This window comes from Lynx canadensis, chromosome F1, assembly GCF_007474595.2.
Source record: "Lynx canadensis isolate LIC74 chromosome F1, mLynCan4.pri.v2, whole genome shotgun sequence".
In the NCBI taxonomy this organism is placed as follows: Eukaryota; Metazoa; Chordata; class Mammalia; order Carnivora; family Felidae; genus Lynx; species Lynx canadensis.
This window is the reverse complement of record NC_044319.2, coordinates 54,203,225-54,220,527: the sequence shown is the minus strand read 5'-3', so window position 1 is coordinate 54,220,527 and position 17,303 is coordinate 54,203,225. Positions and strand designations below refer to the sequence as shown.

The 17,303-nt window shown below is 40.1% G+C and overlaps 1 protein-coding gene and 1 non-coding gene across 2 annotated transcripts in view; one reads left to right on the top strand and one right to left on the bottom strand.

Moving 5' to 3' along the window:
- ESRRG (estrogen related receptor gamma) overlaps positions 1–17,303 on the top strand; it is a 438,667-nt gene that overhangs the window by 112,264 nt on the left and 309,100 nt on the right. The gene's annotated exons all lie outside the window — the stretch shown is intronic.
- Positions 2,151–2,252, bottom strand: LOC115505788. The gene has a single exon (XR_003966144.1). It is a non-coding gene; the product is annotated as a U6 spliceosomal RNA (small nuclear RNA).

The following is a 17,303-nucleotide window of genomic DNA, read 5'->3' as shown; positions in this document are numbered from 1 at the left end:
CATAATCTTACAGTTGTGGGTTCAAGCCTTGCATCGGGCTCTGTGCTGACAGCTTGACACCTGGAGCCTGCTTCCGATTCTGTGTCTCCTTCTCTTTCTGCTCCTTCCCTGCTTGTGTACTGTCTCTCTCTGTCTCTCAAAAATGAATAAATAAACATTAAAAAATAAGAAGCTTCCTAGAGTACAGGCAACCTCACTGAGGTCACATGCTATTGGGTGCAGAGACTGGATTGAACCCAAAGATGCTTAGCTCTACTGACTGTATACTTCCGGCATCAATGGGAACCAAACTGACTTGTCTCATCTTGTCTCACTCTTTATCAGCTTATTTGTCTTGCATTAAATATAACTTGGAATCCACCATCCCTGATTTTCAGGCTATCTGTTCCTTCTTCCAGTCTCTGAAATGTTGCTAGCAAATTTGGAGGCCTCATTTCCCTTATGATAACACATTGCATTTGCAAAGCTCCTCACACTATGTCTTTGCATTACCCTACTGGACACTCAGCATGAGTATTAATTCCCATGTTTTACTATTTTCTTTCTTCAGGGGGAACATCTAAGCAGTATTCAGATTTATAACCAGTAGGGGTGGAGCTCGTTCCCACATACTCTTCTTCCGAGGCTCATGCCAAGGATTTCTCCATTCAAACCTTGCCTTACTGGGCAGGAAGACGGCACAAGAAGGACTTGTCTCTAGGCCCAGAGCTTTTGGAACTGACGTGTAGGGGTAACTTTGCCCACACTTTTCTGCGTACCTTGTCATGTGTTAGGGAAGAGGGCCTATCATGATTGCTATCGTGATTTTCATGGTGTGGGTCCAAGACATGATGATAAAGTCAGGCTTTTATAAGAAGCAGCCAAATGGATCAAGTTATCAAGGATAGACCTCCAGGCCACTGTGAAAACTTCTGTAGGCTTTTGATTGCCTAATCTTAGTACAATCTCTGTCTTCAAGCACGGCCACATGCAAACAGACATTGAATATATTTTATTTTTTTAATGTTTTTTTTTTTTATTATTATTTTTAAGAGAGAGAGGTTGGGGGTTGGGGGAAGGCAGGCACAGAGAACAAGACACAGAATCTGAAGCAGGCTCCAGGATCTGAGCTGTCAACACAGAGCCTGATGCGGGGCTCGAACCCACTGACCTCGAGATTATGACCTGAACCGAAGTCAGATGCTTAACCAACTGAGGCACCCAGGTGCCCTGGATATATGCTTTTAAAACCTTATTCTTCATTTAGTAAGTTGGGGCAGGTAGACTGTAAAGTCAGCATGCTTCGTGGTTTGTTACTTACCGTCTTCATTTCACAGGCAAAAATGTGCTACTATCCATCATCATAAGACTCTAGTTTGGTAAATCGTTGTGAGCCTTCAGCACCCCTTATCTGGGGCAGATGCCAGTGGATGCTTGTGTTTGAAATGATGACTCACAGTTAATCATTATAAGAAATAGGCTTCCCACTTCATAAACTCTAGGCAAGACTGTTTTCTTTGCTAAACATTTAAATTGCTCAGCCATTTTATGCATTAAAACCCAATTATAACTTAGTATGTTGGAGAATTTCAAATGCTATTCCCTGCAGCATCTGTGCCTAAGACTGCATTTTATCATTCAGTTGTTCAAACTCTCTCTAATACATGCTTTTACATATATAAAAAATAAATAAAAAATAAATAACATAAAAGAGAAGAAAAAGGACTTTAAAACACAGAGAGGCATGTGACAAGACCTTGGCATTGCTCCCTAACATGGCAGTTCTCGAGGAATATGGGGCAAAGAATATTGCTTCCCAGTTTCACTGGACTTTGCTCCACTGTTAGGTGTGCATCTGGTTCTGTCTAGAAAAGGGATAAAGAGGAGAAATGTCTTGCTGTTGGGAGGCTATCCCCGTGTCCTGTAGAACTCCAGTCAGCCCCATTCTGTGAAGGGTGTGTACAAAACTAACATGTTTGTGGTGATGGAGGGCAGTGGATAAGTAGCAGAGGTTGTGAATATTACTTAAAGCTTTTTACTTTTTTTTTTAAGCCTCCAGCACCCAGGTGTTCACAGGTAGCCTTCCATCAAAGTACTAACCAGGCCCCCAACGTGTTTAGCTTTCCAGATCATACTAGACCCGGCATGTTGAAGGCGGTGGGGCCATAGGCAAAAGTCTGGCACGCTTCACAAATTTGTACATCATCCTTGCACAGAGGCCATGCTAATCTTCTCTGTATCCTCCAATTTTGGTATATGTGCTGCTGAAGTGCATACAACTGCTTTTTAAACCATAAGTTAGGAAATTCTAGTCCACTAGTTTTGCATTTTTCCTGAGAAGTCTCTTTTAGTCTAATGCCTCGAACCCCATAAAGGAAGCTTGCATTCCCACCAGAAACTTGGTGGCTACAACACTCCAGATGATAAGCAAGTTGGTTGGATTAGAAAACCTAAAAGTTCAGGAAGAGCTGAAAATCAACTTATTTGTCAGCCTGGAAAGGAAAATGGAAATAAGATTAAGTGATTTGAATTTCTTAAAAAGGATGTGTTTTCTTTTGTGTTTTCCCTCCTGGCACTAGATCAAAGAAAGCCACATCCAAGTAACTGAAGTAAGATACAGAATTCCAAAGGGAAATAGCAAGAATGACTCTCCAGCATCTCCAGTGGGATCATGATATTAACATCTCCAAAACTCACCAGAGAGACATGCTGTCAGTTTCTTTCTCAACATAAAAGAAACAACACAAAGAAACCATTGTTACTATTTGGTAGTGTTTTTCTAGAACCCTATAGACCACAGTACTATAGCTCTTTCTCTAGCTACCAATATAAATCAATCAGATGATTTTATCATTGTAAATACATTAAATAATAAGAATAATTGGCTATTAGAATTGAAAGAGGTCTTTGCATTCAATCCTATTCCGACTTTTTACAGATCAAAGATGTGGTTCTCAGGGAGGGTTCATGAGTTATGCACAGTCTTTCAGATAATGGAAACACTGGGACTGAAATAGAGGTATCTTGCTGTTAATCTAAGGTTCTCATTACAGGATTTCCCTGTGGAAATATCTTTGAGTTTAAGAATCAAGGAGTGAGGGAATCAAAAAGCTAGAAGGCTAAAATATGAGTTGAAGACCCTCTTTCCCTTCTCAATGTGGGTAGACTCCTCTTCAGCCTCAATAACAATGAAAGAAAGCAAGCAAAACTACTAGATGGAAGCATTATATTTTGAACCTTGTCTCGGATCAGGATAGTATCTTCTACGTGGAGCCTTAGTTAAGATAAATGTCTGAGTTGTATGCCCTCTTTGTCAATCTGGAAGATTGTATTAAGGTTCCAAATGATATTGAGATTTGCTAAGTAAAGTCTTACTTGTCAATAGCTCCTCTTGTTGGATATTTAAAGTTCACGAGCTTTGTTTACTTTAGTTAAGTGCTCTGAAGTGTTTTAACAGCCATTGGCCCATTTATATAAACAAATGAAGGAACACACTGATAATCCATGATACCCAGAAACAGCCCCAGTCTAAGACGTAGCATAAATCCTTGATGACTTGAAGATAAGCCTTCCACACACCTGCACAATTCACTTTGTTAAACAACAATTGTGTGCCACTGGGTTTGAATGGTTGAGGAGGGAAGGACTGGGAAAAAATAATTAGTACCTTCAGTACATCTTTCTTTCTTTTTTTTTTTTTTTTCAACGTTTATTTATTTTTGGGACAGAGAGAGACAGAGCATGAACGGGGGAGGGGCAGAGAGAGAGGGAGACACAGAATCGGAAACAGGCTCCAGGCTCTGAGCCATCAGCCCAGAGCCTGACGCGGGGCTCGAACCCACAGACCGCGAGATCGTGACCTGGCTGAAGTCGGACGCTTAACCGACTGCGCCACCCAGGCGCCCCCATCTTTCTTTCTTTAAGTTGGTTGATGTTTGTGAGCATTTTGCTAAGGAGTGCAGTTACAACCCTGATACCGTTATTTGTTTTCAGGTGATAAATTTCCTTACGTTGTTCGTCATCTCTTTTACACTTGAGGTGATTTTAATTGGGTTTGTTGAAAAAAAAATTGGTTTAGTCCAAGTGTTAGTTATTTTATGTAATTTCTTGTCCATTTAGACTTTCGGAGAGTATCATTATTTCATAAGGAAACTCTGTTTTAGAAAAGCGGCATAGGTTGAAATTCACTATCAAATAATGTCAGCCTCAAACAACTCTAAAAAAATACATCTCCATCTCTATAGAGAGAGTAAAATGATTCCAGTCTGACATCCTGTGACTTACCACGCCAGAGTTTCCAAATTTGTGCCAACGTTCTAACTCCTATCCTGCTTGGCCATAGGGTGGAGGGAGAGCCACTGAGGGACTGTAGAGCAGGGAGGCCACCAGCTATTTCCACATAGCCCAGCTTTTGTCCATAAGTAGTCACGTGATACAAATAACAATAGTGAAATGGAGATAATAGTATCTCCTACAAGATTTCACTGTGAGAGTCAAATGTGACAATATATTAGGTTGGATCATGTGCAATTTTAAAAACTTGACCATTATTAACCCCCCACACCCCTCAAATTTTCAAATGGTTCAGTTGAATGGGTGAAACATTTAGCGCTTTTCCCAGAAAACTGAAACTCCTACTAAATAGCAACATCAGCAAGAGAGTATGGTTTAGAAGGGGGAAATCTGAAGGAAATCTAAATCTAAAGGGAAATCTAAAGCATGCATCGGTCCCAGGAGGAAGGAGCAGACAACAGTAGTTGCAAATGGTTCTTTCCAACTGTCTGTGACAGTTGGCCTGACTCTGTTCTGTCCTCATTAGCTCAGACATTTTTATGAATTCACATACATGTAACTTAACCTAAAAAAACAAGTCCGGCTCCAAAAACTACATAATGTTGTTTATTGGGTGCCTGGGTGGCTCAGTTGGTTAAGCATCTGACTTGGGCTCAGGTGATGATCTCACTGTTCGTGGGCTCGATCCTTGCATCAGGCCCTCTGCTGTCAGCACAGAGCCTGCTTGGGATCCTCTGCCTCCTCTTTCTGTCTGTCCCTCTCCCGCTCGTGTGCCTTCTCTCTCTCAAAAATAAATAAATATTTAAAAAAAAACTTTATTCTTGAAAGCATAAAGTTTATTCATGTTATAGAAATATTTTCCCCCGAAACCCACCTCTGATCAGATACTAGCAGCCCACAAAGATAGGGAAAGCAAAGTTCATGAAATCCTGAAGAGAGAGCAGGTAGACAAGGAATGGAATACTTCTATGGGAAAGGGAAGAAGGCTTTCATGCACAGAAATTCATGGCATAGAATTTTAAATTAGCAAAATCTTACCACTTTCTCTGCCCCCTCACACGTGACACCTTGACCTGTTGTCACCAGTTAGAAGTATCAGGTAATTTATTAACCCTAGCAAGTCTGGGTGGCTAATAGCAAAGCCCAAAGTATTGTCTGTGAGAAGCTTTGGCCAAATGCTGGATGTACTCGGCAGAGAATCTCAGAGCAACGGAAACACCTGCTGTGGGCTGACACATTTTGGTTCACACAAGAACTGGAGAACACTCCTGAATTCTTGAATGTTTGCCTAGAGTCGAAAGGCTTACTGGCATGGGAACTTGAACAGAAAAAAAAAAAAAAAGATGATATGTCGTACATAGGATCATCATGTCATAATTAGAATTGAAGGCAGTTTGCTCTGACAAAAGACAGAGAGGGAATAAGAAGACGTAGGTTTGGTGTTTCCTGCAGTTTACATCAGATTTAATATGTTCCTTCTCTTTTCCTCTTGCATTCATCCTCCATATTTTGAATATCTTTGCCCTCGAGTGTCCTAATATCTTTCAAGAGGAATGAAGGAAAAAGCTAGAAAACTTCAGGAAGGAATTGGATTAAAATTGGTTGGATTCTCAGTTTATCTGGACTCTGGGATGTATTGTGAGAGCGAGAGAGAAATGGTGACAAGTTACTGCCAGGCAAATGGCAAAGAGGGGTTGGCGAAGGATTTTAAGAGCTGTGGTCTGGAATGTGAGAATTTCCTTCAGGCTTCCCTTCTCATTTAAAATTTTACCAGGCTATGCTTTTATATTTGTTACATTTGGGTTCAGCTGCTTCTCTTCCCCAAAAGAAATTCCTGTTCCTCTTTCTTAGGTGGAATGAAGAATTCTTTTCTTCTCTCGCCTGTGTAGCCCCGTCATGTCCCATACATTTTTCTATGGCTCGGTGAAAATGGGAACTTTTGTTTCCAACATCTTACTGTTTGTTTCTGCTCCACATGCTGTAAATGTTTTCCTTGTTCTGCAGAGCTGCGTGCTCTCTTTTCTTTTCTGTGTTTGAGAGGGTAGGGCATGCAAGTCCCTCTCCAATTTACTTTCTAGAAGGTGTTGCATCTCTGAGTTTCGCGTCATGCATGGCCACTAACCACATCTACACCTGGCAGACTTGTCTAATTGGAGTAGTGGGCTGAAAAACAGTGAGGATAACAGAAATAAAAGCACTTAATAAAACTAGTTTTAGTCAATTCAACAACAACACCAACAAATTATTAAATACCCACTTGGTGGTAAGGGCCATGATCAGTAATGCAAGAGAGAAAATAATGGAAAAGAAGCCCCAGCCTTTGCCCTGAAGGGACTTAATGTTATAACAGTCATACTTTTAAAGCAGGGGACCATACCGTGAGGCAGAATATGATACGGGTCCTAAGAGATTTGCTAGCAACATGAGCTTAAAGGAGGGACAGGAGTGCCTGGCTGGCTCATGTGGGAAGAGCAGGCAACTCTTGATCTCGAGGTTGTGAGTTCGAGCCCCATATTAGGTGTAGAGATTACTTAAGAATAAAATCTTTAAAAAGAAGAAAAAAAAAAGGAGGGACCATTCTTTTGGGTGAATTGAAGAAAGCGTCTTAAAGAAGGAGATAGGTAGTATTTTAAGGAGTTTCTGTTTTGTTGGTTTTTCTCCTTGTTATAAGGTAGTAGGTGCTCATTAAAGAAAAAAAATCAGAATACACAAAGAAATCAAAAGAAGGTCATTTAAAAACACCATACCTCCTGCAGGATGACCGCTGTCAACATGCAGCATTAGAACACAGGCTAAGTCTCTGACCATGGAACTGAGACTGCTGGGCATGTAATGTCCAGTGTCCTTTCCTCTCCCAGAATTCCAAGTGCTCTCCTAGAAGTGCTCAAGCCAGGCCAGCTGATGGAGGCTTATGCCTCTGTAATTTCCTGTTCCTTGTCACAATATTTATTAATGCCCAGTAGACCGTCTCATCTCTCTGCAAGAGAAGGTGAATGAGCAAAGATGAGCAAAGGTTTCACAGATGACACCTTTAGCACTTTTTGTCAATATTTAAATGTAATATTATATCAATGCATTAATTGGTAATTAGAGGATAAAACTACCACTCCACTTCTCTCCCCCCCCACCCATGAATGACACCAACTTTCCTTTTTCCCAAGAAGCTGTTTCAGGAGGCTTTAGTGGGATGAGTAAATGGTATTTTTTTAAACACTTTTGTTGTTTAAAATGCTATTGTTTCATTTGAGGTGTGAGGAAATGTGCTAACCTTGTCTTCTGTTGGTGTAGCAGTGCAGAAATGATAACTGTATATACATTTTTTTTACATAAAAATAGAGAGGAGCAGGAAGGAGAGAGACAACTTATTTAAATCCTGAATACAGTCAGACCTCATATGCATTGTTAAAAAAAAAAAAGCCCTAAAGAATTGCATATGGATTAGAGGGATGAATATTCTATTATTTCAGTCTGTTCTGCTGATCTTCTTATTGTGACTTTGTGCTTCAGAAATCTGCTAGGAATTTGGCTTTGCCGTAGTAGGCAGTAATTTTAAATGTGTATCAAGCACTTGATAGTGTATGATTTGCGTGCTGTTGCATTACTATTCCCTAAATTTTCCACCAATTTATTACTTTTTTCATACTGTTTTAATATTTCAGGATGATGAATATATACAGCATCATTAAAGGTAAATAAAAAATGCATGAAATTAAAAATTGGAATATTAGATGTTTCTTCGCTGTAATCCCCTGGCCCAATTGGAATGAAATGTCTCTGTTCTATCAAGTAATCCCTAAACATGATTAGGAACCTGGGAGTGTCCACACAGCCCACATAATATTTGTATCATCTAAGCCTATTTATGTAAGGTTTGAGTAAAAGTTGTTATTAGAAGACCTATAAACCCATTTTACAATTCAGAAAGATATGCTTGCCTCTTAATCTTTTCTACCTTTATTATTTTTGCTGGAGTTGATGACAATGTGTTCTTAATTCATTTTTCAGAATGCTATTACTGTACGTCTTTTTTATGCTTAGATGATACATTGGCTAGTCTATTGAAATACATTTTAAACAGCAAGGATTGAGTTCAGCAGTTCATCTGCATCTGTAGCTGGTTTTTTTTTTTTCAATATTTATAAGAAGGAGAAGAGTTAGTTTTCTAGAAGTTAAATAGTTTTCTAAAAGTTTCTAGTCATTTGATGTGTATCCAGGGCAAGTTTTCTTTTAAGGAAATTTGCTCACATTATATTGGCTCACCAAACTCCTGGGTTTTTTATTGTTTTTTTTTTTTTTTCTTTAATGAAAACAGTTGGCACTATGTGGTGTTTTGCTACAAAATTGTTTAAATTATTTCTGATTTTTGAGCCAAAGAAAGTAGTGTTTTGTAAAGAGGATATTTGAATATAAAAAGACCAAAAAAATGTTTTCCTTCAGCCTTGATATATGCCCCACATTGTGTTAATGACTTCTTTGGAAAGATACTCTTTCTGTACTAGCGAACTCTTCAGTGTTCGCCCTCTTTCAAAGGCCTCTTTATAGGGAGGGGTTTTTCAAAACATCTTAAAAGTCTTATGTATGATTTGTTGTTTCTCTTCCCTCCAGTTAGGGTTTAGTGGATACCAGGCTTCTCTTAACCAAGGTTCGTTCTCTCAAACGTGCAGATACTGGTCTCACAATTGTATGTCAACACTCTTGAGTTTCAGGGAAGTTAGGTGCTTGCCAATTGCCGTCTTATTCCAGGCACGTTAAAATACCAGGACGTTTTTGGTTCCTTTACTGTAGAATTTCTTATTTATTTTTGGCTCACACACAAAAGACAGTTTTGACTGTTCACTGCTTAACCAAAGTCCTGAAACATGAAGATCGACAACTCGTTAATTTCCCAGTTATGAAATGTGCTAAGTGACCACAGTTTCTAATGAACACTCCCCACTGTGGTGTATTTTAAAACCATGTTTCATACAGCACCCAAAGATGTTCTGTGGTGGTTAAGACCTTGTAAACCTTTGCTCCTAACTTAGCAAGTTTGCCCTGATACCGAAGATGAATCCTCGTAGTGAAAGAGGCATTCCCGTAGTCTCCCTGTAGGTTAAGTTCGGGTTGGCTTTTCCTGCAAACACCGGGTTTGAGCAGAGAGGTCCGGTGTTGGCTCTTTACCCTTTGCAAGGGTGCCATTTGGTACACATGCTGCCCGCAATTGTAAAAATTGTCCCCTGAAAGCCAGTTTCCGTGTGTTTGTTCCTCACTTTGCAAAGAAAATAATGACAGCAAATGACATATGGCCGATATTCCCCTAGCTGAACTTTTACCCCGAGGAAGGCATTTAAGAGCTAGGGGGTGGAGGGCAGGGAGGTTTTAAATAGTCCACACACTGATGCTAGAAAAATTAGCAGCGAGCATGTGATTTCATAATGGTCGTGTGACTGTGCTGCTGCATTGTGTTCAGTTCATCAGAAATCTGAGCCTCCTGCCACCAGCTGTGCCCAACCGGACCCGCGTGTCCTGGGTTCAGTTGGCAGATAAAGCTGTGCTGTGTCGCAACTGCAGAGTGGGGTGGGGGGAGCACCCAGGTGCAGCACAGCCAGGGAGGCCTGAGCCGGAGGGGGTCCTCCCACGGCAGGTGGTAAGAGTCACCTGGTGTGGGTGCATTTGGGAGCCTATCTACAGAGCCCCAGAGAGGAGAGAGGAACATCTGGGCCCCTATTCTGGAAAATTTCTGGATCGGTATGTGGTCTATACCATTCCGCGAAGCCCTTTCAAATAATGCTGAAGCCAGCCACGTAGAAAGCAGAGTGGCCTATGGGTTAGAACTCAGCCTTTGCAGCTCCTGTCTGTGCAGCCCTGGGCCATTTATTTCACGTCCCGTACCTCAGTCACCTCCTTTGTAAAATTAGGATAACAACATTATCTACTTACAAGGATTAAATAAAATAATCCTTTTAAAGTGCTTAGCTCGGTGCCTGGCACGTAGTCATTTGTGGGATGTGCAACACTTTACTTTTATATGTGGAGAAACTGAGGCTGTAAATCATGAGCTCACCTAAGAGCGCTTGGCCGAGAATAGAATTCGTGTTTCCTGACTTTCATGCTATTATGCTAACCACTAATCTATGCTTCTTCCCTGCATCAAGCCCTTAACATTCCTATTCTTGATTAAAGCAAGCGGGGGGAGGATTTAAAAAACAATGGTAAGAAATAACCTCATAGAGATGAACTTAATCTATTGTAGCTCATTCTTGAAGCTAATCATATTTGAAATAAAAAACAGTATGTTTTCAGTCAGTATCTCCCCACAGCTAAAATGATCACATTTTTTAAATATAAGCTTTATGTTGTTGGTAAAATTGGAAAGTTTTAGAAGAGTAATTATTTTTGGTAACTCTGTGGAGTCTTGTATGCTTCTGAAATGATCCACAGGCATTTAAATGGGCTATGAGCCTTTGGCTGAATAAGGTAGAGAAATGTTTACAGTTCATAGTTGTGAACGCATGCTGGAGTATTTTGCCCTAAGCAAGACAGAAACTCCTGGGATAAGCAAAAAGCAATTTTCAAAGGTGAAACAGACTGAAGGAATAGCAGAAATATTACATGGGTAAGGTTTGAAAAACGTTTATAAGGCTGGATTAAAAAGCATAGACAATGAGGAATCTTATGCTTCTTCTATTAATAATGAGCTATGTCTGCATTCACAAAATTATTTGCAAATTAATATTTGGAATTGGCTAAACAACTGGTTATTAATTTTTTTGAGAAGCAAAAAAAAGTCAATTCGCCAGTTATTTGAATGATTTTGACACCAATTCCCCAAATAAGCAAACAAAACAGTGTGTGTGTATATAGGCATAGTATAATTCAGCTCTCCTCTAGGTTGTGAATTCATTCTAACAGTTGGAATTGCCTTCACCACCCGAAACAAAATACTATAGTGCAGGTCTGTGGCTCGTGAGTACCACACAGTCCAAGCTGCTAATTGGTTTGATGATCAGACATGGCCCAGTTTTCTGGCAGGGGTGAGGAGGGGGGTGGTTCTTTTCCCCAATGACAACAGTGTTGTGGGTGGGCAGAGCAGGAACTTTTTTGCTATTGTTTTATTTATTTATTTATTATTTATTTATTTATTTATTATTAAATTTTTTTTCCCCCACCAAGGAGCAAAGCCTTTGGGCACATTAGCACGACTTTCTGCAAGTAATGCAAAATGGGAAATAAGTGGGTTGAGGTGCTCTTGGGATATTAGTGGTGCTGCGGGCGGGAAAGCAGGCATTGGAAAATAAATGACAAATTAGTCTGCTTAATCTCTTTATTGTGAATCAGATGCCATGGCAGGCGTTCATAATACATAATAAACACCAGTTAATGCAACTGAGATACTAGTCCTCAAATTCGCAAGAGTGGTAAGAATCTTTCCTAAGGGAGTGAGCATGTTTACTGAATGATTTTTCTCCCTCTGTAAGTAGGACTTTGTGGTATAAACCCAGGTAAATAATAATAACCACTGTATATGTATAGTGTTGAAGCATTTATGGACAGTTTCATTCATAGCAACTTGTGTGAGTTTCACTATGATATCCCTGGGAGGGACAGGCTTTTCTATTTCCCCCGTTTTACAGACAGCCACCTGAGGGGTTAAACGACCTACCAAATGTTGCTCAATGTTGGTCAAAGACAGACTTGGGTTCTTGATTTCTGGCTTCAGAACTTATTCTTGCTACCCCATCACCCCACCTACATAGAATCAAAACCTGTATATTAGTATAACTCCATATAATATACATTCTGATATCCTCTGAGCTGAGTTATGGCCCCTCATCCTTTTTAATCAAGTTCAATAATATTACACATATAACTAAATTCAAAAACCGTCACTAAGTTCCTGATATAACAGAGACTGCCCTTACCTGTCCGCTTAGTACTGATGACATAAAGGAGCCCCCTGACATTTTACATAGGGAAAGTGAGACACGCGGATGGCACAGCTGAGCTAGTTAGCATCTAGAAGTATCATTAACCAGCTTGTCAAGGTCATTTCTCTAGGGTGCTCTGACTTTTAGCTGATCATATCATGTGTTTATCATACAGCAGCATCAAGTCGTGGATTTCTGCTTTAAGCATATCCAGAACATGAGTCAGCCATCAAGGCTCACAGGATCTGTCAGTGACTGGGCATCTTTACAATAATCCTGTCCAGCTTTGGCCGCGACTCTAGCTTATACCGGCACAACACTAGACCGAACCGTTCAGCTCTACACTGTTTCCTTGTTCTAGTTAACATGCTGTTTTGTAATTATTCTATACTTGTGAGGAAAGGGATATTTTTGTATACCAAGCCCTTTTAAATCCTCATTTATGTCTGCCTGGTCCTCATTGCTCTATGGCATAGAAAACAGGCACTAAATTTATGCTTCTTGGTCAGCTGACCAGAAGGCTTTGGCTAACTACAGCCCCTCTGATTTGTCCACACAAGAGCACCCACCATATCAGTTAGGATATGGTCATCGTAGTATTGGGAAAGAGATGGTATCTGGCCAAGGTCATGGACAGGGAGGAATAGTTAAAAATATGTACAAGGGATCTGAACTATAGAAATTAGACTTATATTTGAGACAGAGTTATCAAAATGTACTCTGACGCTGATTGCTAATACAAGGAAGACCAGTCTTAGTTCGTGGTAAAGAATGCCCAAAGCAGATGTCTCTGTCATTGTCTTACAGCATCTTGGAATGTGGTCAGAATGGGCACTTTCTTTTGTTGGCCATTGCTCATTAGGTAATCAGTTGTACAAAGAGCACTGACGAAATTGGAGGTCAGCGGCCCCCAAAATACGTTAAGTAGAAAATTATCCAGTGATCATGCAAACATGAACTTTTTTTATAATTTGGCTTTGCAAAGCACTTAGATGTATCCACTTAGTGTTGTCAGATAAAAACAAAATTTTCCTGTTCTTCTAATGAACTTTAACGAAATGTGTTAACAACAGACAAGGGAAAACATCATGGATTTGGTGTCTTTATAACATATCTCTCTTACACATATACTTGAGTCTTCAACTTCATTGTTTCTTTTGGTGTCTTCTCTTGAAAGTGGGGCTTGGAGGCTTCTAGGGTAATTATGCCTCCTACCTTTCTGAGGACCGTCCGCCACTGTTTTCTCTAAATACCTGTGATCCTGTAACAGATACGCAGGATTCCCTCTGTTTTAATGACCCCCTGATTTACGGTGGCCCGGCAGTGTGCCAGAGTCAGCTCCTTGGACTCTGTTTTTGTTCTACATTCCTCAGTACGACGACAAAAACTATTTACGTTTTGCTTGAATAGCTTAAACAACCATTTTAGAAGACTTTAGATTGCTTGTGAACATATTTGAATGCATCTTTAGCCATCACTGGGCTTAAAATGGAAACCACTTTTTTCAGCTTATCTGTATTAACACCTGTAAAAATCAATGGTAACTGTAGTTTTTTCTTATAATGCTCTGTTCCTTTAACTAATGCCAGAAATAATGCACAATTTATTCTAGCGTGTTCTTTTCCTTTGCCTGATGTTCTCCGGCAGTAAAGTGGCATAGTGTATAAGAACTCACTTCTGCTGACTTAATAGTAAAATTGCCAGGTTGATGTTGAAAATTCAACCAATTGGAGCCTAATCCTCAAGAAGGAATTTGCTGTCTCTCCTACTGATTATCATCCGTCTTCTTCATATGAATATGCAGAAAGTTTATTTTTGCAAGTGCACGTACTTACATAAATGACCAATGGGAGAAGTTAGAGTTAACCAGTGATGTTTTTTGAGCATTGTTATTTTTCCCTAAAATCAGAAGTCATTACATTTATATGAAAATTTTGAGTGTTTGTATGAGCTTTATGCCAAACTAAGATTAGTGTGCTGTACCCCATTACAAATGTAGAAGATTGACCACTTTTTATGGGTTAGAATAAAAAAATATGATAATAATGTCTTCTCATCATCATAAAGAGAGATGATAACGACTAAATGAAATATTTATATTATCTCATTTTTATTTGATAGGTCCCATCTTCTCCCATACCAAACACTTTCTCAAAAGCAACCCTAGACTCCTGGTTAAAAAAGAAATCTTTGTAGAATTCAGGTTCTTCATATGTGTTGCTAATAAATCCAGTAATTTAATATTTTACTCTTTTTATTTTCTGAAATGTGTTTTGCCTCTTAAAGGGGAGCCCAGTGGTTTAGTATGTTTTGATCAGGGCTGTGTGTAAAGATGGGCTATTTTCTCGTTTCTATGTGCATATCCTGTTTGTTCCCAAGTATCCTTTTTGGAAAGTGGGCCAGCTAATCCATAAACAAAAATGTGTGTGTGTGTGTGTGTGTGTGTGTGTGTGTGTGTGTGTGTGTGTGAGAGAGAGAGAGAGAGATAGAGAGAGAGAGATAGAGAGAGAAAGATAGAGAAACATATATTCGTGCTGTTACTGACCCACGTATTCTGTAGGCCATTCATCTCTTCATTAACCTATTATGAGGCTCCTCCCTAGCCTGTCTCCTCCCTCACATACCGTCTTGCTATCTCTTATATTCTTATAGACTATCTGTATTCTTCCCAGCTGGGCTCTTTTCAGACTTTTACGGTTTCTTCCGAGACTTACTACACAGAAACACTGACATATATGTCACTGTCAAGTCATGTAGCAATTGCTTTCTGACACTCATGCTGTGAGCATGCAGTCCAGTGGGTGACTCGGCCCCGCTGCCGCTCTGTCTGTGTGGCCACCACCCCTAAAAAGATTCTGAGTTCTCAAGAACTGTTTCAGGCACGTGGCTATGTTGCCATGTTGTCATGTGAACTGAACTGTCCCCGTCTTTTCCTCCGTCTCTCTCTTTCTCATTCCCTGCACTCATCTTATTGAAGTGGGAGAAAAGGAGAAAAAGATCTGCGGCCTGCCCGATTTGTCCTGACATGAAGAGATGGTTAGCTTTGTGAAAGGCGGTGGGGGCCAGCCGAGTGCCTGATGTCCCAATAATGTGTCTGTGGGACTTACTCTCTCTCCATGTCCCTTCACTCTGCCTCCTGCTGGTTTCCCGGAGAGCTCTTGTCTCCTTCAGTACGTGAGAGGGGTGACAGTCCCTCAGGCTTTGGCACTCAACACCTGTTAGATCTGCTGACGAAGACACTGTTTTCGGTTTCGTGCTGCTTTTGGTGTTGGTGTTAGGGCTTGCTTAAAGCCCAAAGAAACGTTTCTGAGGACTTGTAGCTTTTATGGAGCAGAAAAAAATGCCCTGTTTTCTGAACACATTGATTTGCTTTAAAATTTTCTTAAATTTCCAGAAAACACTTTGGATTCAGCACAAAAAGTGTTGTTATGGCCCAGTTTTCCTGAAATCCCAATCTGTAAGACTTCAAATGAGAGCAATGGAACTCCTCAAACTGCTTCCTGGTGGGGCTAGTTTTTGTCCCTGATTCATTTTATTCTGTTTTTAATGATGATGACCAGAGGTCTTTTTGGTTTTCTTTTATTCTTACAAAGCATCAGACCTTTATTCATTTCTGATATCACATTAAAATTTAAAAACAGCAAAACACCAAACAGCCTGTGTAGTGGGAAGGAGTAGAATTTTAAGAGTCAGAGTTAGTTCAAGGCCCTGGTGTAATTAATTATCCTTTCTAAGCCTTCTTGACTTATCATTAAACATTTAGAAAGAGACAGAGTTGGGAAAATAGTAACCACCTTGCAGGGCTGCTGTGAGAACGTAAAAAGGTAATACAGATATTTAGCACAACACCTGGTGTTTAAAGACGTAGACCGTGGAACTAAAAACCAGCAGAGTACCAGCCATTTATCTTCCCTTTCTCTCTTTTTAATTGTTTTCCTTCTTTCCTTCCCAGTTGAGAAAAAAAATTAGGAAAAAAAATCCATTGACAGAATTCTGTAAAATGAAGTTTGATGCTATGCATAGTGATGTTATGGACTGAGGTATGGTTTGGTGGGGGCTGTGTTCAAGAATAAATAATATTACTATCGAGGAAATCCAAATCAAAGCCACACTGAGATACCACCTCATGCTGATCAGAGTGGCTATAATGAACAAATCAGGAAACTATAGATGCTGGCGAGGATGTGGAGAAACGGGAACCCTCTTGCACTGCTGGTGGGATGCAGACTGTGCGGGCCGCTCTGGAAAACAGTGTGGGGTTCCTCAAAGATTAAAAATAGAACTGCCCTGTGACCAGCAATTGCACTACTAGGATTGCCCAAGGGGATACAGGAGTGCTAATGCATAGGGGCACTGTACCCCAATGTTTATAGCAGCACTTTCAACAATAGCCAAATTATGGAAGAGCCTACACTGTCCATCAGCTAATGAATAGATAAAGAAGATGTGGTTTATATATAACAATGAATACTACTTGGAAATGAGAAAGAATGAATGCTGCCATTGCAGCACTGTGGATGGAACTGGAGGGTATTATGCTGAGTGAAATAAGTCAGTCAGAGAAAGACAGGTATCATATGTTTTCACCATATGTGGATCTTGAGAAACTTAACAGAAATCCATGGGGAAAGGAAGGGGAAAAATAGTTACAAACAGAGAGGGAGGGAGGCAAACCAATAAGAGACTCTTAAATACAGAGAAACAACTGAGGGTTGGTTGATGGGGTGTGGGAGAGAGGGGAAACGGTGTGCTGGGCATTGAGGAGGGCACTTGTTGGGATGAGCACTTGGGTGTTGTATATAAGCCAATTTGACAATAAATTATATTTAAAAAAGATAAATAATATTACAAGTATACTGTTGCACTCGATTGTTACCAAACCTGATGTTTAGTCTCCACTTGCTAATTTTAGATTCACTGATGATCTCTCATCAAGGCTCATCCAAGTTTCTAGTTCAGACAGGACCTTGTTTTCAGCCAAGTCATTTTACATGGACTTTGTCTCATCCTCTTAAGTGCCCGAAGCACAAATGTTGTGACACCTCACATTATTTAGGATGTGTTTCTTAGCTTCAGTGTAAGAATTACACCCCGCCTCAGAAATTCTAAATTTTTGGTCAGCAA